Source organism: Triturus cristatus, chromosome 3_2 (assembly GCF_964204655.1).
Source record: "Triturus cristatus chromosome 3_2, aTriCri1.1, whole genome shotgun sequence".
Lineage (NCBI taxonomy): Eukaryota > Metazoa > Chordata > Amphibia > Caudata > Salamandridae > Triturus > Triturus cristatus.
Genome location: NC_140584.1, coordinates 578,757,805 through 578,781,306, shown reverse-complemented (window position 1 = coordinate 578,781,306; position 23,502 = coordinate 578,757,805). Strand labels below are relative to the sequence as shown.

At 43.5% G+C, this 23,502-nt stretch overlaps 1 protein-coding gene across 4 annotated transcripts in view; it reads right to left on the bottom strand.

Moving 5' to 3' along the window:
- Positions 1–23,502, bottom strand: part of TRIT1 (tRNA isopentenyltransferase 1) — a 181,590-nt gene that overhangs the window by 120,351 nt on the left and 37,737 nt on the right. The gene's annotated exons all lie outside the window — the stretch shown is intronic.

Sequence of the window (23,502 nt, the reverse complement as noted above, 5' to 3'; positions counted from 1 at the left end):
AGTGTGGTGGCAGAGAGCAGCGCCGCAGAGTTCAGCGGCGCAGAGTTCAGCGGCGCAGATTAGAGTGCAGTGGCGTACAATAAAGTAGATTGGACTGGCTTAGACTGAATTGGCATAGAATGGCGTAGAGTGCAACGGCAGAGTTCAACAATGCACAGGAGAGTGGGGCAGAACGGGAAAGGGCAGGGCAGAACGGGAAAGGGCAGGGCAGAACGGGAAAGGGCAGGGCAGAACGGGAAAGGGCAGGGCAGAACGGGAAAGGGCAGGGCAGAACGGGAAAGGGCAGGGCAGAACGGGAAAGGGCAGGGCAGAACGGGAAAGGGCAGGGCAGAGTGTGGTGGCGGAGCAGAGGTCAGCGGAGCAGAGGTCAGCGGAGCAGATTAGAGTGCAGTGGCGTACAATAGAGTCGACTGGACTGGTTTAGAGTGAATTGGCATAGAATGGCATAGAGTGCAACGGCATAGAGTGCAACGGCACAGAATAATTCAGGGGCGCAGAGTGCAGGGGCGCAGGGGGCAGGGGCGCAGAGTGCAGGGGCGCAGAGTGCAGTGGCAGGGGCGCAGAGTGCAGTGGCAGGGGCGCAGAGTGCAGTGGCAGGGGCGCAGAGTGCAGTGGCAGATAAGAGTAGAGTGGTACAGATTAGGGTTGGGTAGAGTGCAGTGGCGTACAGTGCATTGGCATAGTGTTGCAGAGTATAGTGGTGTAGAGTGCAGTGGCACAGAACTGAGTGGCGTACAGTGCATTGGCATAGTGTTGCAGAGTATAGTGGTGTAGAGTGCAGTGGCACAGAACTGAGTGGCGTACAGTGCAGCAGCATAGAATTCAGCAGCGTGCAATGCAGCAGCATAGAATGCAGTGGGGTAGATTAGAGTGGTGCGTAGTAGAGTGCTGTGGCACAGAGTAGAGTGGTGTATAGGGCAGTGGCGTAGAGTGGTGTATAGGGCAGTGGCGCAGAGTAGAGTGGTGTATAGGGCAGTGGCGCAGAGCAGAGAGGCGCAGAGCAGAGAGGCGCAGAGCAGAGAGGCGCAGAGCAGAGAGGCGCAGAGCAGGGAGGCGCAGAGCAGGGAGGCGCAGAGCAGGGAGGCGCAGAGCAGGGAGGCGCAGAGCAGGGAGGCGCAGAGCAGGGAGGCGCAGAGCAGGGAGGCGCAGAGCAGGGAGGCGCAGAGCAGGGAGGCGCAGAGCAGGGAGGCGCAGAGCAGGGAGGCGCAGAGCAGAGTGGCGGGGTATAAAGCGGAGTGGTGCAAAGTAGAGTGTAGTGGTGTAGAGCAGAATGGCATAGAGTTTAATGGCACAGCGTAAAGTGCTGTAGAGTGCAATGGCATAGAATAAAGTGGAGCACAATAGACTAGAGTGGCATACACTGGATTGGCGAAGAGTGCGTGGGAATAGATTGGAGTGGCACAGAGGATGGTGCATTGGCATAGAGTGCATTGACATGGGGCAGTGGCCCAGAGTGCAGTAGTTTAGAGTGGTGTAGAGTGCACTGGCATGGAGTAGAGTGGTGCAGAGTAGAGAGGCGTAGAGTGAAGTGGCATAGATCAAGTGGTACAGAGTGGTGGAGAGTGGAGTGATCTAAAGTGGAGTGGTGTAGAGCAGAGTGCAGTGGCGTGGAGCGGTGCAGAGTAGAGTGTGACGTTGCATAAAGTGGAGTATGCATGGTGTGGTAGCACATTGCCATTACAGACAACACATTTTAAATTGAAACTACCATTACGATTGCACAGACAAACAATTTTACTAATAAACAATGCAGAAATAGCATTACCTAGTGCACTGATATATTTTTTTTATCTTAATAAAGTATTTGTTTCCAACACACTTCAGAATTATCAAAATGTTTCTCCTAATTATGATATATTCTGAAATGCTTGCACAGTACATTTAAAAGTTGTTGTGCGTTAGAAAAAAAATCCTACCCCCGGTATACAGCAAGATTGTCACATAAATCCTCTTACTTTGAAGTCATAGAAAAGTAAACACCACTCTCCCTCGGTTTGGAAGACAGTCTAACATTTGACTTCTGTCTTTGATATGGATATCAACTCCTTCCTATCAACTGGTAAATTCACAAGTTCATTTTATGACTGGCGGCGACACACAGTTCCTTACCTAAGCATTTAAGAAAGTTTAAGTATCTGAAATTAAGAAAGATTGTTTTTTTAAATATGTTCTTACTTTTATGCCTCCTAACGTCTTGTAATCTGATTGTATTTAAGGGTAAATGCTGTAATTGGAATGGATTGTTGGCTATTTTTAAAAAATGTACTGCTTGAAAAAAAATACATGGCCTTAATACAAATAATAATAAACGTATTCTCATGAAACAGGACCTCGAACAAGGTGCAAAAGCTAACTGCAGACCAATAGCTAATGGACCCTTCTTGGGTAAAGTCACTGAAAAGGCAGCTGTTTCCAAGATTAACTTTCAACTAGTAAAATCTACTGCAGGAGAGACTAAATGAATGCAGACCTGGAAAAAACACATCATCCGTACTTATCTCCGCCCAGGATGACCATAAGAACTCGGTTGACAACAATGGAGACGCTAGTACTAGACATTTCATCTGCATTTGACACAGCTGACCACCAACTGCTATCCTAAAAATTATATGATACACAATACATTCCTCAACTGGATAAAATCATTCCTTAAGACTATTTTGCTACCACCATTCAAATCCCACTCCACATCAGATGAGTAGATTTACCACAGGGCTGCACAATTAGCACCACTACTCTTCAACGTTTACCTTGCCTCTCCGCCACACCTGGTAGTCTTTCAATATCACCTACAACTATATCTATGATACCAAGGAAATTTAAACACTACCATTCTTCTAAAGTCACAACTTAAAGACTACACAAACACCTATTGGTAGTGGAACAAAGGATGACAGAAAATCATCTCACACTCCTCTCCTCAAAATCATCAATACTAATCTGTGGATTGTAGAAAAGCCGGGCAACCACCTACCAGATTAACTGCAATGAAAACCCTTCATACAATTATGGGTTTCAACTTCTTAAAAAAAGATGAACCACTCCTCCTTTTTCTATGAGAACCCTACAACTGGTTTACCCCTTCCTCAGGCTTTCACATAGGATACACGTATCCCAGGTGGTAGTAATATCGAGACTGAATTATGCAAATAGACTCACTCAATGATCAGTTACAATCAGCTACAAAGAAAACAGAACACATGTTCATACTAAACAGAAGATATCACTTTACTCCTGTTCTCAAAGCCCTACACCCGTTACAGCAGCCACAAGAATATCCTTTAACAAGCATTTGCAATGCAATAGGTCTCGCATTTACGCGAGTTTAAGCTTTTGGCATTGTAAATGGCAATGCCTTTTTTTATGTTTTTGCTTTTAAAACATAAATAAAAGGAATAGTCTTTTTTTACTTTAATAAGCGCGGCGCCGTCTTCACTTACAACGCGCTGTGTAATGCAATAGGTGTTGCTTTTGGTATTGTAAATAACGATGCTTTTAATTTTTTTTAAAGACATTGCCATTTACAATGTCAATAGCTTAAAATAATGTCATTGCGAGACCTATTGCATTGTAAATGCTTTTTTTTTGGGACTGAGGCCTAGCAGGGCCTTGGTCCACGGCCCTTTCTGACCTTTCTTCAGGATCTGTACCAGTGCGTGCGTTTTCTGCTGGCACTGCCCACTAAAAGATGCTAGACCCGCTTGCATTGCTAAATACAATGGTCAATTAACCTTTCCTGCTGTTTTCCCGGCTGTCTGGTCAGTATTACATTTTCACACCTTTCAAGCACAATGACACTAAAAATAAGACACTTTGTTATTGGTTTTGCTGTCTACTGCACACAATAGCTCATTTTATATTTATCTTGTAGCCCCACTAACAATACGTTTGTCATCTATGCACCTAACACGCCAAAACAAAAACATTATAGATGTTTTTCGCAGTTTATCCACCTGTTGATTTCACCGAGAAGTTTAACATGAAGGTGAAAATCGCCCGTCTTGTAACACACGTTTAATCGTGAGGTCCGTTTTCAAAATATTTTGCTAAAACATTTCTGTACAAGTAACAGACAGCATGAACGTTCTGCGGTAGTAACGTGCACCTTAACTTCACCAATGCCTTTAACAAAGAGTGCCACAGCTGTACCACTGCTTTAACTCAATACGAGAGAAAACAACACGAGAAAGGGGAAAGGTGGGATTAGCTTCTCCGTGTTGCTTCCCAGGGTGGGGGTGATGGGATTACAACGATACAAAGAAGCGCCCCCTCCCATCCCTTAACAGTTCTTACTCTACCTGCATGCCCGCGATACTGAAGGGCCAGAGTGGTATCTCCCACATTGGGGTCCTCCTGCCTGAGACCCCGGGCGCCTGGCACAGTGCAGCTTCAAAGGCAGGGCAAATCACCGCAGTCCGCTCACCCCGGGGAAGGATAAGGTGGCCAGAGGGGCACAGTGACACTTTAATGTAGCTCGAAACTGTGCTGGGTGTTAGACGAGTGCCCACCTTGCAGATCACGACAGGACATGCACCAGAGCAACTCCTCTAGGCGCCAGCACCAAAGTCAATCCACGGGCAACAAACACCACACACAGTATTGGCGGGGTCTGGACCCTCCTCCCGCTCTGCATTCTGCGGGTTGCAGCAGGTCCCGGGTTGGATCTCAGAGGTACAACTGCACTGCTGTCTGTTCTCGCATGCATGTACTGGAGGGAAGCAGAGCGCCTGTGCGCTCGTGTCCCAGACCTGCCTGCCTCACGGCTTGCAGTTAATACAGTCTCGCGCTAAGCCCATAGACAGCCCGCGAGCCCAGCCCCCTCCCTTCTCCCCCAGGAGCAGACTGCCCACATGCCATTGGCCAGCACCGAGATGGCTGGGATGGCTGGGCGGGGCCTGTGCCTCCCTCCGGCCAGCTAGCTCGCCGTGGAGTAACAACGCGTGCAAACGAAGCGAGTGGCCGTGCTTTGGCTGTAGCGGGTCCATGTGCACGGTATGTTGCGATGGAAAAATATCCACTCGCTAATTCATTCGTCCTTTTCAGGCAACAAGTCTACTCCATGTGAGGTGTAATGAACGGTTTCTATGCACGAGCGGCCATGCATTGTAAAGTAAGCCTATCGCGGTGCACTTAACGTTACGAAAAGCTTTAGTTCGTTCATACCTTTATCCATTGATTCATCTGCATCTATGCAGCTCTTTGAAGAGCAACTTACAAAAACGATTGGACCGTAACATGGTCATTCTTGTAACTGATCCCGCCGTATGATTTTAGGTGCTATATAAAATCCTTCATTAAATCATGTGCCTTTGTCTTGTAATTAACTACATATAGGTGTACTGCAGCTAACCGAATGCAAACCAACTAAGCACTCACTGTTACTATTCCTACTGCATAGTAATCAGCGCCACGTCAAAAGCGTTATTTTTTTTATTTATTCACTCAAATACTGTAGCAGGCCAGCGCTATCCAGATTGTAACAAAAACAAGAAGCGCCCGCCATTATTCATTAAGGGAAGCATTCCGGGAGTGTTGTGTGCGGCCCGCCATGTAAAACGGAAAGCGCATGGCCCGCTGAAGAAATAATGAAAGTGAAAGCGTGCATGGTACCGCGCAGAAGAAGAAACAAACATTGCCTGGTCTGTTCTTTAATTGATATTGTTCCAGTCGCTAACCAATGAGAGAGCCGACTGGCGCGTGCTCCAGGCGTGAAGGCAGCGTGGTTGCAGAAAGCCCGGAGCGTGCAGTACACGCGACGCCTCCTAAAGATAAGAAATTCATTTGCGACACACGGAAAGCAGACGAGCCAGTCCGGGTGGGCCGGACAAAAAAGCAGAAGGGAGGCAACCCAGAAAGCTTATTTCAAATGACAGGCCACCGTTTACCATAAACGGTGACGCATGCCAATGGGAATAAGGGGCGGGCTTCAAGCCCTTCTCTCAAACTCCTCATTTACAATAAATCTCGCCGAGCGAGCTGCGCAGCAACGCTAGGCAAGACCTAAAAAAAAAAAAAATTCAAAATGCACAGGGTGATCCACGGCATGGGACACGCCTTCGTACAATCGAAACTAAGAATATGCAACGAAAGGAGAATAGTCAAAGCAAACAATGATCTTACTGCTAATTAATAGTTACCACAAAACTCACACAGGGGCTATCTGCTTCACAGCACAGACATACAAAATACTTTAATAAACTGCCAGAGAGCATCCGGTCAACCAAAAACCATCTGCAAATCGGAAAAGACAGGTCCCTGATTTTCCCATAATCTGGTCTTGCGAACCTCTATGGTTACAATCCTGAGTGGTTTCTTTAGGCTGAATGGAAACCTATCCGCACAGTTATTTGCCTTCACTCATGAACCTCACAATCCACTGGGTCACGTTTGTTGCACACAACAAATACTCCATACTAATAAGACACCGCTACCAGCACCGAGCTCTACCCATATACCTCAGAATTACAACCTTTGACATCTGGTCTACAGAGCACTTTAGGACGTGGACAACAAACGGGAAAGCAATACAGAAATAATTCAATTCAATACAGATGCACTAGGGAAACCCATAATCCATATTACTCAAATTCAAATCTAAGATATAAAAAAAGGAACGTCCCAAAAAAATAACAAGCGTTTGCAATGCAATAGGTCTCGCATTAGGAAAGTTTGAGCTTTTTGTATTGTAAATTGACAAATTTTTTATTTATGTGTTGGTATTGAAAATATTGAAATTACTAGCTCATGTACAATGTCAATAGTTGTAACTGTTGCAAATGTGACACCTATAGCATTTGTAATGCAATATGTGTTGTATTTACGTGACTTAGATGTATTGATATTACAAATAACAATGGCTTTTAATTTTTGTAAATAATTAATACTTAAATAAAAGTTAATGTATATTATAATGGCAATCGTTAAGTTTGTAAGCGCAGAAAGCGTGCAGGGTAAACTTATTATTTTGGTTGTTTGAGACTCAGATCTGGGCAAAGCTGCAAGAAAACACGGCGGGGAGGGCGGTTGAGAGATAGGCGAGAGGCATGTGTGTGTGGTAAACACTGTTGGGGCACGTGACATATAGATCTGGGCAAAGCTGCAAATAAAATATGGTAACTTAAATCCTTAGACGCAGAATTAATGGAGCTCATGTTATCGACCTTAGAAGGACGAAAAGGGAATGAGCGCGGCCTATGTTAAGTTTGTAAACGCAGAAAGCGTGCAGGGTAAACTATTTTTTTGGGTTGTTTGAGACGCAGGGGTGCGTGTGATCAGTGCCTGTGTGTGTGAGCAGTGGGGCTGTGTGTGTGTGAAGTGCCTAAAGTTGCAAGAAAACATATGGTTAGACAAATCCTTAGACGCAGAATTAGTGGAGCTAATGTTATCGACCTTAGAAGGATGAAAAGGGAATGAGCGCGGCATATGTTAACTTTGTAAGCGCAGAAAGCGTGCAGGGCAAACTTATTATTTTGGTTGTTTGAGACTCAGATCTGGGCAAAGCTGCAAGAAAACACGGAGGGGGGGATGGCAGGCTGTGTGCTGAAAGGCAAAGAGAACACGGGCATGAAAGTGAAATAGATGGATGGCAATGCGTCCGTGAGACTAGCCCTGTGGTGGGGGAGGGACAGTTGTGAGAGGCGCCATGAGGAAACAATCTCTCGGCATGCTGTGGCGGGGGCGGGGAAGCGCATTCCAGGTGGGGGAGCGGACCCTTTGAAGTATGATGCCGAGGCTGTGGCTACACGTGCCAGTGGGCTGAAGCGCTTACCCAAACGGATTGCATGGCGGCACGATGCACGTGATTGTGCGCGTGCTCGCCATGCAATCCACTTTTGGGAGCACTTTGAAATGCCCCCCTCTTACTAGAGTCTCGCATAGCGATTGCGTAAACGCAATAGCTAGGAGAGACCTAAAAAATAGCCAATGCACATTACAGTGCTCAATAAACACCTGCTTCCGGACTCCTTATTAACCCCTTCTGTGCCACGCCCTTTCCCCCTCCTGTGCCGGGCATTACATTAGTGGGTGGGGTTCATGACGAGAGTCTCGTCATGGGCACAGCGCGACCGTGCTCCATGACGAGACTATCTCGTCATGGGCACTGAAGAGGTTAAGGACAAACACAAGGCATTGTTTGATGCTGAGTTAGCAATGCCTTTGACTCATTAAAAGTGGCAGGGTTAATTGCTGCAATATGTGTCATAACTCCTATAATGGTGCATATTGCAATTGGTGGCTAACACTGCATTCCTGCACTTTACCCCTTGTAAATTTCAGCAGGTCAAACATGCAGAATTGAGCGGTAAAAAAATGCCAGATAATTACTGGGACCAAAATCTGCATGTTAGTTTCCACAGGGTCAAAAACCTGTAACTGGGACTGAATTAATCGGTTACAATAAATTTCAACCTAGCAGTCAGGAGCAACTCGTAATGAGGATGGCAGTGTAGCCCCTTGGACGCTTTGCAGCCAAGACAGTGCATGGAATTCGCTCACTACCAATCATACATAGCGACAGTATCATTATAATGAACTCCAATCCATCTTGATTGATACATAGGAATAGAACATGAAGCTGAATCCCAAACAAGTGTCGCTGAAGAGCTGTGAATGAGGGGTGTATCACTACTGTCTAATTTATTCGCGACCTTCTCTTGCAAGGCGCATGAGGTAGAGTTGCAGAAGGCATGGTCATAAACTTCTCACTAATCTAATTACTCGGTATGGTTTCTGGTGGTAGGTAACCAATAGCACAGGCAGTCCTGCTTCTGGTGGAAAGTGGGAAGAGAATGACACAGAGTGGGTAGCCACAGCAGTGATAGAGAGAGGATGGGCAGAGCAGGAGAAGGAAGAGCTGAACAGGAAAGGAAACTCATTGAGAGGAATGAAGAGGACGTGAACAAAAAGTAGCAAGGGAGGGAAAAGAGGGAAGGTACAGGAAGACTAGTATATAGTTTAAGTCTTAGTGCATGAGACGGAGCTTGCTCTTGTCTCGTGCCTTAATTGTAGTGTCACAGCAGGTTTTCCCATTAGGGCTCTAGAGCAAGCTTTCAGTTGTGGGCAGGTGGACACTGGCCAGCAAGGGAGAAGTTGCTCTCAACCATTGTTGCAAAGTAAAACCACTTACCTTCATCAACCTGGTGTTTGCATGCATTTCTTCACAACAATTTTGGCGATGATCACCTGACCGAAGCGGAGAAGGAGTAGTTTATGAGAAGTGCTGCTAAGCAACAAGGACGACAGCAGAGCAGAAGAAAACCCACTAGACAGGCAGAAGTCTCCAGCAGACTATGTGCTGGTGCAAGTTCAATTATATCCAGAAGTGCCAACTCGTAAGTGAGTTGGCACAGGGGCATATTCCAGGGCCCACTTGGTTGCAGTGTAGTGGGTGTGGTGTGACGTAGGACACAAACTAAGCACACAGTGACCATATTTAGACACTTGTTTGAACGTCGAGTGTGTGTGTGGACTAGCACTGTTGTTGCGCGCCCCAATGCTACCTCGGACGTCAGACGAGGTGGCTATTTTCACGGTCCATAGCAAAGAGGAAACCCTGTGGTCGGGTGGCACTGTGATGCATGATGCAAAACTAACGTGGTGGCCATCTTGGGAGCAGAGAAGACCGTTTAAATTTGGGTGTATTTAGAATGATGATGCGCACACCTCTATAAAGGTGCACACAGATCAAATGGAGCTTGTCTTTAGCGCATCTGTGAACGGTGATGTGCACACCTAGTTACTGAGTTTTGGTTTGGTGCACACATTGAAGGAAGGGTGTTCTCAAAGCATTTGTGAACTCTGATGTGCACACCTAGTTATTGAACTTCGGTTCGGTACGCACACCGTTAATAGGCACACTGAGAATTTAGTGGCATAATCACTCTGTAGATAATATATTCCTAACAATAAGGGCAACCTAGATGCAACATACGAGAAATAAAAAAAAATAAATAAATAAATAAAAAAACACAAAAGGAATGCAAGACAAGAATAGTACATTAAAGCATTCCTTAATTTGCAGCTTAAACCAGGTTATAGCATCACTTTTTGCAAATATAATCTTTCAAATATGCTACTAGTCTGCGATCCCTTTCACTCCATCTCTAAAACCCCTAGCACTCCCAACCACTGTCTCTTCGGAGAGTGGAGAAGGTATTCCGCCACTCATCCTCCTTTCTGTCCACAGACTTCCGAATTCTCCATCTTTCCTCAACATGTACCCACTAAAATCCGCAATATTCTTCACTTCACAACTACCACCATTAAATTGTGACAACCATTTAATCCCCCATCCAATTCTGATCTTAACCAAATCAACCTTCTCAATTGCACTCCTGGTATCAATGTCTGCCTCCCTGGACTTTTGCCCTTGCGCACCCCCTCTGCTACCCACTCTTTCATCCATGGGGTACCATTTTAGAACTAGGTGTTCTCCCTCATCAGTTTGAAGGGGGATTTGCCAGTGACCTCTTGTTTAGTAGTGCAGTAAACACATACTAAATCCTTCACAGCTCTTGATATTGTGTCCAGCCACACCAGCCATTTGGATCACATTCTTAACCATCCTGTTAGCTCTCTCCGCAACACCACTCAGCGGAGTAGTGCTTGATGCCATGCCGTTGTAGAAACACCCTCATATCGTGAAATACTAACCACCTGGAAAACACATCCACAACCACGAAAGCAAACCTACATTTGCTACTCAGGTCAGACACAGGACCAAAATAATCAATACATAAACTATACCAAATCTCTCCCTGGTTGCTTATGTGCCCCATTACTGATTATTTATCCACTTTAAGTATTTCTCTCCTTCCTCGCATACGCTGCATTTCACTACCTATGATGCAACCTGATCAACCATGCCAGGCCACCAGACCTGCGCTTTGAGACGACATTGTGTTAAAATCTGTCCCAAATGTACCTTATAAGCCATGTTTATGAGTTTACTCCTCAAACCCATCGGGCACAAACCTGTCACCCCTCATCAAAACCTTATCACCACACATGTGCATTCTTCAAGAACTTTTTCGAAAGGGAATACAGACATTGCAACACAACTCTCTCCGTCACTACCATCCGCATGACTTCCTTGAGGGAGCCATCCCTATCCATTTCGTGGCACCATTCATCCATTGTAAAAGCACCAGCCCCTTCCAGCACTGCATCTTGCACAGAGGCTACAGGTGCCTCATGTTTAGCACTGCACTCATAGGATTCATTCAGTATCTCATAATCGACTGCCAGCCAAGACAGACAATCAGCTTGTGTGTTCCGCCAACCCTGTAAATGCTCTAGTTCTTATAGATATTCATGCAGTCTGGCAGCCAGTCTAGCCAGAACCTTTGCTGGTCCCGCCAGGTAGGAGAACCTTAACCAGATGCTTGTGATCCAATCTTAACACACACTGTACCCCATATGTATGTTCTTTAGTATTCTACACCAAGTGCTGCAGCAAGGGCCTCTCTCTCAATTACAGAATAGTTTCTTTCAGCATCTGTTAATGTTCTCGATGTAAATGCTACTGTTTTCCCAGCTAGAATATCTTTGCGATAGAATGGCACCTACACCTGTTGCACTTCCATCCACTGTAATGACAGACTTACGCCCAATGTCAAAGGGCACGAGAATTCCTGCCACACAAATTCCTTCTTTGATCAACTTAAAAAACATTCCTCTTGCTTCTGCTACCAAAGGCTTGACCCTGCCTACATAACAATCTTAACAGTTCTGTCTTATCTGCAAACATCTGTACAAACTTTGCTTAATATTCTAAGGCGCCCATAAAGGACCTCAATTGCGAATCAGTGGAGGTCGTTGATGGGTGACCTGTGTCTTTGACATACCTACAGATTCAGCAGAGATGCCTGAGAGGATCTTGAATGTGGAGGGAGAAGCAGAAGACTTGGACGAGAACCAGAGGAGGAATACGTCCCAAGCAATGTTCAGAATAAATGAGCGTGATGTTCAACTTATGGTCGACACAGTTTCAATGTACACTATTGTGCCCAAGGCCATGTTTGAAATATAAATACAATCCACAGTGAGTTCTGTTGGGTAAGAGAAGTTGCTTAGCAGAACTATTGACTGATGAACAGTGTTATTACTCTAGACAAAAGAACAACACGAGGAGGATAGATAGATAGATAGATAGACCCTCATCCTTTGGACTATCTTCCTCTTGGTAAAAGGGGTGAAGAGACTAGGGTCATGAGCACATCGAAGAAGCGTCGACGTTTCAACCCAGAAGGTATGCGCGATTAAATATACATCACAGCAGGTCTTCCTCAGGACTGGAGTATTAAATGTAGACAGCCTATTCAGAAAAGGTGGTGGGAAATCCTCCAAGACTGAATGGAGTATGATGCGAGAATGAATCATCTCATACGTAGAATAAATCCCACTTAGCGAGGCCGGAATTACTGACATCCAGAAATTGATTAAGCAAGATATAGTTTTGTCTTGGTACAATTGCTTGGGCTGATGTGTTATGTAAACGCTGGATTTGTTGACCAAATCGATCAATGTAAAATCGAAGGGTAAAGACTTAAAAGAGTATTAATGGGCCAAATTGTTGCCGATTTCAAACGTAGAGAATTCCACCATCCGGTTGGAATCTCCGTGGACTGTCAGCAGCAAATGCCAATGTTCCTTGGCAACGCATTGCTGAGGAACACTGGCATTTGCTGCTGACACTCCAAGGAGATTCCAACCGAATACTACATCTTGCTTAATCAATTTCTGGATGTCAGTAATTCCGGCCTCACTAAGTGGAATTTATTGTACACATGAGATACGATTCATTCTCGCATCATACTCCATCCAGGCTTGGAGGAGTCCCGCCCCACCCCCCCCCCTTTCCTGAATAGGCTGTCTACATATAATACTCCAGTCCTGAGGAAGACCCGATGTGACATATATTTAAATCATGCATACCTTCTGGGTAGAAACTTCGACACTTCTTCTATCTGCTCGTGTCCCTAGTCTCTTCACCACTTTTATCAGGAGGAAGATAGTACAAAGGGTGTTGATAGAACTTCATGTATCTTATGAGGGACGGCCCTACTCTATGTATATATATATTTATGTATCTAATTGTTGCATTTTTTTTTTAATCTTCCTTAAGCACGTATGCATTTTGTGTCACTCGTTTAACCAAAGTCAAGCTCTTCTTTTTGATGTTTGTTTTACCATTTGTGTATGTTACAGCCATATATGAACTCAACTAGTATGAATAATACATACAATGTTTGATGCAAATGGGTTTCTCTCTTCCGGTGTGTTTTGTTCTTTTGTCTAGATTAATGATTAGACCGTTCTCTATTCTTGACATTTAGTGTCATCTATGACCAAGACCGTTCATCAGTAAATAGTTCTGCTAAGCAATTTTTCTTACCCATCAAAATTCCCTGTAGTTTGTATTGCTCATACCCAGGTTCTGAGGGACACAGGGTTTACCCTATTATCCTCATTGGCAAGGCCATGTTCGAGCAACTATAGGGAATTACATCTCTACAACTCAAAGACATTTTGCCTGTGGTTTACCAAGGTGAGGTAATTGATATTGTGGGCTATATCAATGCAGACATATAACTTTGAGGAATAAATACACAAGGAAATATTTACATAACAAAGCAAGTCTCCCCAATTTTAGGGTGGGTACATCAATACGACTTGCACATCACTGCGAATCCCAGGGCACCTTCACAGGTAATCGTGACTGAGGATGAACCAATATATGATATTTTGAGTTCAATGAGACAAGTGTTTAACAGCAAACAGGGAATGTTGAAGAGCTATGTACATAATATAGTTCTTAAGAGAAATTCTGTTCCTGTTCAACATAAGCTCAGGAGGGTCCCAGTAATTGTCAGAGAAGGGGTGAAAGAACTGATGAGGAAGATGCTACAAGAGGGAGTCACGGAACCTGTGGAGGCTTCCAACTGGGTGTCTCTGGTGGTCAATATACACAAAGCAGATGGACATTCAAAGTTCTGTATGGACTTGAGATCATTGAATCAGAACAGGTTGGCTGATACTTACCCCCCCAAACAAATATAAAAAAAATAGTGGATCCTTATGCTGAAGGAGGTGCGTGTGGTAAAAACAATTCTAAATTGGGGTTAAGAAACTCATACCATCAGATTAAGCTCCATGAAGATTCAAAACCACTCACACTGCGTTTCAAACTATGGAAGGGACTTTTCAGTTCACACGCATGCCTTTCGGATAGTCATCAGCGGTGAGCTTTTTTCAACGCATGATTTCAGAACTTTTTCAGGGAACGTGCAATATTTTTTTTTTCAAGACGATATATTGATTTTTGGTAAAAACACTGAAAAGCACACACGTTTTGAAACAGGCCTTGCAGCGGATTGTAGAGTAGGGGCTCACTTTGTGTAGGGACAAATGTTGTTTCTTGAAAAGAACAAGTGGAATACTTGGGGTACACACTATCAGCTGACTGAGTTAAAACAAAATCTGTTGAAAGCTATTGAACTGGCCACGAGGCCCAGGGACAAGGAACCATTGAGGTCCTTTATGGGCCTCAGATATTGCGCAAAGTTTGTACAGAGGTTTGCTGATAAGATAGAACTGATAAGATTGTTATTAAGGAAGGGTCAAGCCTTTGTGTGGGAGCAGAAACAAGAGGAATGTTTTAAGTTGACCAAAATAGAAATTTGCTTTGCAGGAATTCTGGTGCCTTTTGACATTGGCTGCAAGTCTGTCATTATAGTTGATGCAAGTGCACAGGTGTAGGTGCCATTCTATCACAAAGACATTCTAGCTGGGAAAAACAGTTGCATTTGCATCGAGGACATTAACAGATGCTGAAAGAAACTATTCTGTAATTGAGAGAGAGGCCCTTGCTGCAGCATGGGCTGTAGAGTACAACAGAAGATACATATGGGGTACAGAGTTTGTTAAGATCAGATCATAAGCCTCTGGTTAAGTCTCGCTGGTGGGGACAGTAAATGTTCAGCCAGGTTGGCTAGACTGGCTGCCAGATTTCAAGAATATGGATATGTACTAGAGCACATACAGGGTTGGCGGAACACCCAAGGCGATTGTCTGTCTTGTCTGGCACACGATTATGAGACAATTAATGACTCAGATAAGTGGAGTGGTAAACATGACGAACCTGCAGCCTCTGTGCAAGATGCAGTGTTGGAAAGGGCTGGTGCTTTTACAATGGAAGAATGGTGCCAAGAAAAGGATAGGGATGGCACCCTCAGTGAAGTCACACGGATGGTGGTTTCTGGGGGCAAGAGAGAGAGCTGTGAGTCTGCAATGTCAGTCTGCCCTTTTGTAAAAATTCTTGAAGAAATGACCGTGTGTGGCGATAAGGTTTTGATGAGGGGTGAAAGGTTTGTGCCCCCGATGGGTTGGAGGAGTAAACTTATAAACATGGAGCATGAGGGACATAATTTAGCACAACGTTGTCTCAAAGTGCAGTTCTGGTGGCCTGGCATGGTTGATCAGGTTGCAACATGGGTAGAAAAATGCAACGTATGCGAGGAAGGAGAGAAAGACAAAGTGGGTAAATGGGTCATGGGGCCCATAACTAACCCAGAAGAGGATTGGCATAGTGAATGTATTGATTTTACTGGTCCTTTGTCTGTCTTGACTAGCGAATGTAGGTTTGCTGTGGTGGCTGTCGATGTGTTTTCCAGGTGGTTGAGTGTATTCTTCATGAAAGAAATCAACACTGAAGCCACCATCACCACATTAAAGAAAATGTTTATAGAGGAGGGGGTATCATCTTACCTGATATCTGACAATGGCACGTAGTTATTATCTCACAATACAAGGGTGTTTCTCAAACGCCATGACATCAAGTACGACTCCACTTCATTTTACAATCCACAAGGGAATGAGATTGCAGAGAGAGCCAACAGGATGGTTAAGCGTTTGAGCCAAATGGCTGATGTGGCAGGACACGATAACAAAAGAGCTGTGGAAGATTAGGTATGGGCCTACTGCACTACTAAACAAGAGACCATGGTTAAATCCCCCTTCAAACTGTTGAGGGAGAATTTCTAGTTCTAAAATGGTACCCTCATGGACGAAAGAGGGGGTGCGTAGGAGCACATGTCCAGGGAGGCAGATGTAGATACCAGGAGTGCAACTGAGAAGAGTGACTGGGTTAAGATCAGAATTGGACAGGTGATAAGAGGTTTGTCAAAGTTTAAAGGTCCATATAAAGTGGAGAAGTTATACAAGTATTATGTGGTCTTCGAGAATGGTGAACGGTAGAATTGACACAGAGTTGTGTTGTATCAGAAAGGTGGTAATTGTGAAGTGAAGAAAATGGAGGATTGTAGTGGATACATGTTGATGAAAGATGGAGAATTTGGAACTGTGTTGACAGGAAGAGGAGTGGTGAACACCTTCTCCGCTCTTGGAAGACATCGGAGGTTGGGAGTGCCAGGGGTTAAGAAGTAAGGTGTGAAAGGGATTGCAGACCCCCAGCATATTTGAAAGAGTACATTTGCTAAAAGTGACGCTACAACCTGGTTTAAGCTGCAAATTAAGGAATGGTTTAATGCACTCTTTGTTCTTGTCTTGCATTCCTTTTGTGTTTTTATTTCTCTTATTTTACTTCTAGGTTGGTCTTACTGTTGGACTACATTATTTTTCTTTTCTGTATTTTGACACCATATGGAACGGAAGGGGATGTGTTGTATATAGTTTAAGTCTTAGTGCATGAGATGGGACTTGCTCTTGTTTCGTGCCTTCATTTTTGTGGAATGTCACGGCATGATTCCACATTAGGGCTCTAGATCAAGAGTTCCGCTGTGGACAGTTGGACACTGACTGGCCAGCAAGGGAGAAGCTGCTTTTAACCATTGTTGCCAAATAAAACCACTTCCCCTTCATTAACCGGTTTGCCTGCGTTATTTCACAACAAAGACCATTAAAGAGAATGACCATAAAAAAGGATGAGCAAAAAAGGAAATTGGAGATAATTATATAGACGTGTGAAAATAAGGGAAGGGTGATGAATTTAGAGACAACAGCATGACTGAGACAAAGGTTAAAAGCGAAAAAGTGGATGGGGAAACCATAAAGAAGAAGCCAAATGAAACATCGAAGACAAAGCAGAGTTACAAATGGAAGAGAAGGAGGCAGGGGTGGGAAAGGGTGCCAGGAAACAGCAACAAAAAATATATATTTTTAAAATATATAAAAACACACACATATATATATATATATATATATATATATATATATATGTGTGTGTATGTGTATGTATATATATATATATATATATATATATATATATATATATATATATATATATATATATATATATATATATATATATTCACTGAAAAAACCATAGGTTTCACACATGTTATAGTTAACGGAAATTTTACTGATAAAAAACCAATGAAATTCCCCCGTTATAGTTAGTACAGGCAACTATAACTCACGCGACCGCAATCCTCTGCTGATGCTAATACTGTATTTAGACACTTATTTGCCCATGTCTTCTTCCATACATTTTTAGCTATACATATATTACAAATATTTTTTTTTCATAAAGACACATATGTCATCAGCAGAAGATTGCGGTCGCGTGAGTTATAGTTGCCTGCACTAACTATAACGGGGGAATTTCATAGGTTTTTTATCAGTAAAATTTCCGCTAACTATAACATGTGTGAAACCTATGGTTTTTTCAGTGAATTTGCAAGGTTTTTTAAATGCTAATTCCTAACTATAACGTGTGTGAAACCTATGGTTTTTTCAGTGAATTTGTACGTTTTTTTAAATGCCAAGTTACTTTACGCCATTCGTGGCGTGCGCGCCCACTTAACGCAGTTCGTTCCGTGCGCGCACGGTGCGCTTCGCGCACCGTGCGCCCACTTTACGCAGTTCGTGCCGTGCACGCACGGTGGGCACGCGGTGCGCTACGCGCACCGCGTGCCCACGGTACGCTAGATGGGCCATGTACGCACGATGCGCTTCGCGCACCGTGCGCACATGGAGGACATATGATGCACTTTGTTTTGAAAGGTAAAATTTTAATTTTTCGTTATTTTTATAAGCCATGCACAAATGGTGCCCTTCGGGCACCATTTGCACACGGGGTGGACAGAGTGTGGATAATTTTTTTTTTAATTTTTTTTTTTTTAAATATTATAGTTTTTCTCTAACGCGTTTTGGGACCCCCATTTTATCTCAGCCCCCGCTTGACGAATCCCCCCCGAGACTTTCAGGGTAGGAGCGGAGCGGAGCGCCCCACCTATTTTGAAAAATTCGCGAGGATTCGTCGACCGGCACCAAAGTTATTCAAAATAGAATGTTGCGGATTTCCTATGGAAACGTGGTCCTAACTATAACTACCTACTGGCGACCGCCAGTAGGTAATATATATATATATATATATATATATATATATATATATATATATATATACACACATACATACATATACACACACACACGCGCACACACACGCACACACAATTTAAATGCATCAGTGGCTAGGGTAATTTCAAACTCACTATCATGGTTTTAGAGAAGAAGGCATACCCCAATGGTGACCATTCACCTCATTTACCAGTGGGCACTAATATGATATTACACTGGACACATTGCTAATGTATGAGGAGGGCTGCTTTCTAAGGTAATGGACTGCTGTAATAATTTCTTTTCATGATGATAGATACACTACCCTGGCCACGTTTTTACTTTTTTTTGTAGAGACACAAGCCATTCTTTAGAGAGTAAAATATCAGATAAAAGAGTGCATATTAACATATTTTTGTCACATAACTGTCATATTTCAAGAGCTTTGTTTTTGTAAACATTAGTTCTTTCTCATTTCAATATCTAACTATAGCATCACTTTAACCTTTTGTTTTCAGTGAATTTCAGTTTCTTTTTACGTAAGTTAGGATCTTATTATCATTCCTAATTATAACATCACTTTTTTATTTTTTCCAGTGAAATTCAGTTTTTTATAAATCATATTCAAAGTTGAGCATGCACCCAATCTCTTTGGGCAACACACATCCAACCCCCAGGCAGTGGACAACCATTGTTGTGCATGGCCTTTGGCTGTGCGCAAAGGAGGCTGGTCACAGGACCTGAGCCCACCCACTGCACCCAAGCACCCAAACCCCACAGAGTTTGACTGCAGGCCCTTGCCAGGGCAGCCCAAACCTGCTGCACACTGCCTTTGGCCTGCTTAATGGCGGCTGGCTGCAGGTTCTGCTCTAGAACCAGACCTATGTAAAATAATGTAATGGTTTTTGGATACTATGAAAATGGTACCGCTATTGCAGTACTATAGAGGGTGCTGCACTGGGTATAGTGGTACTGGGTGCTGGTACCATGGCACAGGTGACCCGTAATAAATATTTTTTTTCAACTGACTTAAGAAGGGTCATTTGGTGTGCACCTCCGCACATGGCCTGGGGATCTGGGTAGGCCCTCTTATATGGCTTCTCAAATATCGTTTCAGGATTCCGGGGAGTGGATGTTAGGGAGTTGGGGGGTCCTGAGGCCTGTAACGGTGGCCACTAGATTTTCTTTAGTGTTACAGCCAGCCAATCCGGTCATTTCTTGCCAGCACTGCAGTACCAAAATGTCCAACAGGAGAAATAGATCTCTCGGCCAATCATGATAGCTTATTTTTTTATTGCAAAAATCCAAAGCAGCAACCGCCCAGAAATAGCTAACTTTTTCTAAGTATTAACCCCATCCTGCCCAACCCAAGCCGCTATTTAAAGGCTAATTTCTCCGAAGCATTTGGACCGATGTACAGCAACTCACAAAAAGCACATTTGTTTAGTAAAGTGCTAACTTTTGTCAAATTTGATGCAATTCCTTTGAGGCATTTTTCTGTAATCAAGAGCAAAGCCTCCTATGAGAATTAACATGGGAAATCACAGTCTTTGGGGCTCCCTTCCCCTTTTTCTTAGCCCCAGCTCGATAGGTCAACGTAAAACTTTAAATGAATGCATGAATGAGGCATGGTGGATGAACTTTTTTCTTTGAAAAGTTTTGTGCAGATTCTTCTAACAGCATCAAAGTTATTAAAGAATCAAAACTTGTCCTGTAGAAACTCTGGTCCAACTATAACAGTGAAACCTCAGAAAAGGCTTCAAATTCAACAGCTCCTATTCTAACAAAATGGCATTCAGGAGTGCCTCACTTTTTTCTTGAACACAAAACGTTGGAGCTTTAGTTGTTCACTGTAACTCTGTAGACACACTGCAGTTGGTTACTAGGGAGTTAACTAACAGACTGCTGCTGGGGTTGGAAGTACATGTTTCTCTCTGCATGTTAGAGTGTTTTACAGACATGAATGAGGACAAGATTTAAGAACTCAGAAAATGTGTCCTTATTTTAGCTTTCTAGAGCACTAACCATAATTTCTATGACAAAAAAACTCATTATGTTCCTTTATTGCAATCTCCAATCTGTAGGAAAAGCATTCAGTTCTACAATTGTGATTCCATTAACATGGCGTTCGGGTGTGTCATACAAACAGGATGTTAGCACTCTGGTCGCTAATTAGAATTCTGTGATGAGGCTGCAGTTGAACACAAGGGAGTTAAATGACAGACTGCTGCTGGTGTTAAAAGTCCGTTTAAGTCTGCATATCAGAATGTTTAACTGGCATGGATGAGGAAGATATTTGAGAACTTGTAGAAAATGTGTCCTCATTGTGGCTTTCTAAAGCACTAACCATAATTACTATGGTAAAATGAACCCCTCCTTTTGTGCATTTGTAAAGTAAATGCTATCAGTTTTAAAGCTTGGATTCCACCAAGATGGATTTAGGTGCGACCCAGTAGTCAAAAATACAAAATATTACCTCTGTAGTTGTTTGTTAGAACACTTTCGTAAGCTACATTAGAACACTGGGTAATCGTCTGACAGGATTCTGCTGCTATAGGAAGTACACATTTTACTCACAATATCAGGCTTTAGTCTCACTGGTTGAGGAAGGCGATGAGAACTTCTAGAAAGTGTGCTCTTGTTTTGGCTTCTAGGGCACCTTCCATAACCTCTACGAGAAACTCATGAGAGAAACCAGTCTTCTTCCAAACATAGTTTTTTAAATCCAGAGAAAAGTTCAGCATATTTTCAAAGTGTAAAATCCCCTTGGAACTCACCAGAATTCCTAAAATTAATATCACACCACCAACAAATGATTTATACTGTGACTAAAATCTTATCATCCTTCATATGTGCTCCTTTTTGTGACCCTTAAAATCTGGCATTCACAATAATGCTATTCAAGTAGCACCATGTCCCCGGGTTCTGTAATGTCTGCCACAATATGTGGTCAATGTTGCGGCTACCCGTTCAGGAATTACTAATTGCATTTAAACTTAGCGAGCATAGCTGTACATCAACAGTCGAGATATATAACTTTTTAATTCCTTTGTGCCCATCCCATGCCCCTCTTTCAATGCGAATTTCTCAAAAACACCCGAACAAATTTACACCAAATCACAACAAGCATTTGCAATACGTCTCGCATTTTAGAAACTTTGACCTATTGGTATTGTAAATCACTATGCCTTTCATTATTGCAGGTTTTTAAAAACACAAATAAAAGGCATTGTCATTTACAATGCCAATAGTTTAAAATCTTGCAATTGCGAGACCTATTGCATTGCAACTGCTTGTTACTAATTTAAAATGGCGCATTTGATGACTGATCCTGATCGGTATGCAGGTCTGGTGTCCGTGAAGAAAGATGAAGCAGCGCGCATAGCAGCAGCGGCAGCAAATAAGAAACGGCAGAGGACCAGTCGACAAAAATTTTTTTTAAAAAAAAGAGTGCGTGAAACACGAGAAGAAAAGCCAAAAGTAAAAGGGACATGTGACAGGGGCAGTCGCCACCAAAGTTAAAACCCACCCCAAGGCGGGAACACTCGTAGCCTTTAACAAATTAAAATAAAGCAATTTTCACAGTCAAAGAAAAGAACAAATGGCAAGTGGTGGGCATGGCCTATGCACCCAGAGTAGCTACACCATGCCTCGCAGAGCCGCGTATCTCGCTGCTAGGCTCAACCTAAAAAGCACACTTTCTAAGTAAAGTTCTATTTTGTGCGATTCCAATAAGCCATTTTTTCTGTACAAAAGAGCTAAGTTTTCTATGGAAATTAACAAGGGACCTCCCCGTAGACTCCTCTTTTTCTTGCCTCTGCTAGGCAAAACTTTCAATGAAGGGCAAGAAGTGGGTGAACTTTTCAAACGGCCCCAAGGTCATTACCTAAACAAAAACAAACTTTCTATGGAAACTCTGGCCGAATTGTAACACAAAGTGGCAATCACCACAGTGAGATATGTATGTATAAATATTTATATATACACACGAGTCGCTGTGTGACTGTATCTGTGTGTGAGTGAGCGTATGAGTCACTATACAGGTGTGTAAGTAGGTGTCTGGGTAGCTGTGCGGGTGACTTAGTGCCTGTGTGAGTGACTGTATGGGTGGGTGAATGGTTGTGTCAGTGACTATGTGTGAGTGAATGGGTATGTAAGTGGTTGTGTGGGTGGCTGTATGAGTGATTGGGTGTGTGAGTGGCTGTATAGATTAACTGGGTGTGCCAGTAGCTGTATGGGTGAGTGTGTGGCTGTGGGAGTGGCTGTATGATCATGCTTGGTCAGTGAGTGGGTGTGTGAGTCGCTCTATGGATACGCGAGTGGTTGTGTAAGTACTTGTACGGGTCTGTGCAAGGGTATGTGAGCAGTTGGGTGTATGAGAGGTTGTATAGGGGTGTGAGTGGGTGTGTGAGTGGTTCTGTGGATGAGGTCCTCAGTAATGTCACGGACCATGTCATGAGTGATGTAATATGTGAAATCATAAGCAGTGCATTGCAGCAATGCAAGTTATAGTTATCTCAGGTAACTGTAACTGCTGAATTTCACTGGCGTTGTATGAGTAAAATCTGAGCCCATCTATAACGTCCCTGAAACTTTATTTTTTTTTTCTTTTCAGAGAATTCCTAAGGTGTTTGCCTTCTTTTTTCCAACTATAACATTCCTGTAACCTTTGATTTTTTAAGTGAATTTGTAAGTTTTTTTTAAAATTGTATTTCTTAACTGTAACCACTAACCTTTTCAATAAGTGTGCGAGTTTGTGCATGAGTGTCTCAGTGGGTGTATGAGTGTGAGTAGATTTGTAAGTGGGTATATGAGTGTTTAAGTGGGTCTGTGAGTGGGTGTGTGAGTCTCTGATCGGGATGGGCAGTAAACTCGGCTACACAGGCGGATTTTGCAGTTTTGCCACTCCACGCTCAGCTTGGAACACGCAGTTCAGCAAAAACTCTGCCAACACCAAAGTTTACTGGTGCGCTCACCCCTAGACTTCATCCCCTAACCAGTTTTGCACCAGAAAGTCCCTTTGCAGAGTGGTTGGGAAAGGGGTGGGGCCTCCAACAAGGTCTGAGTAATTCCACTGTGGGGGACTTACTTGTGGCAACAATAGGAGTTCTTGGCCCCCCCAACAACCCTCAGCATCCAAGG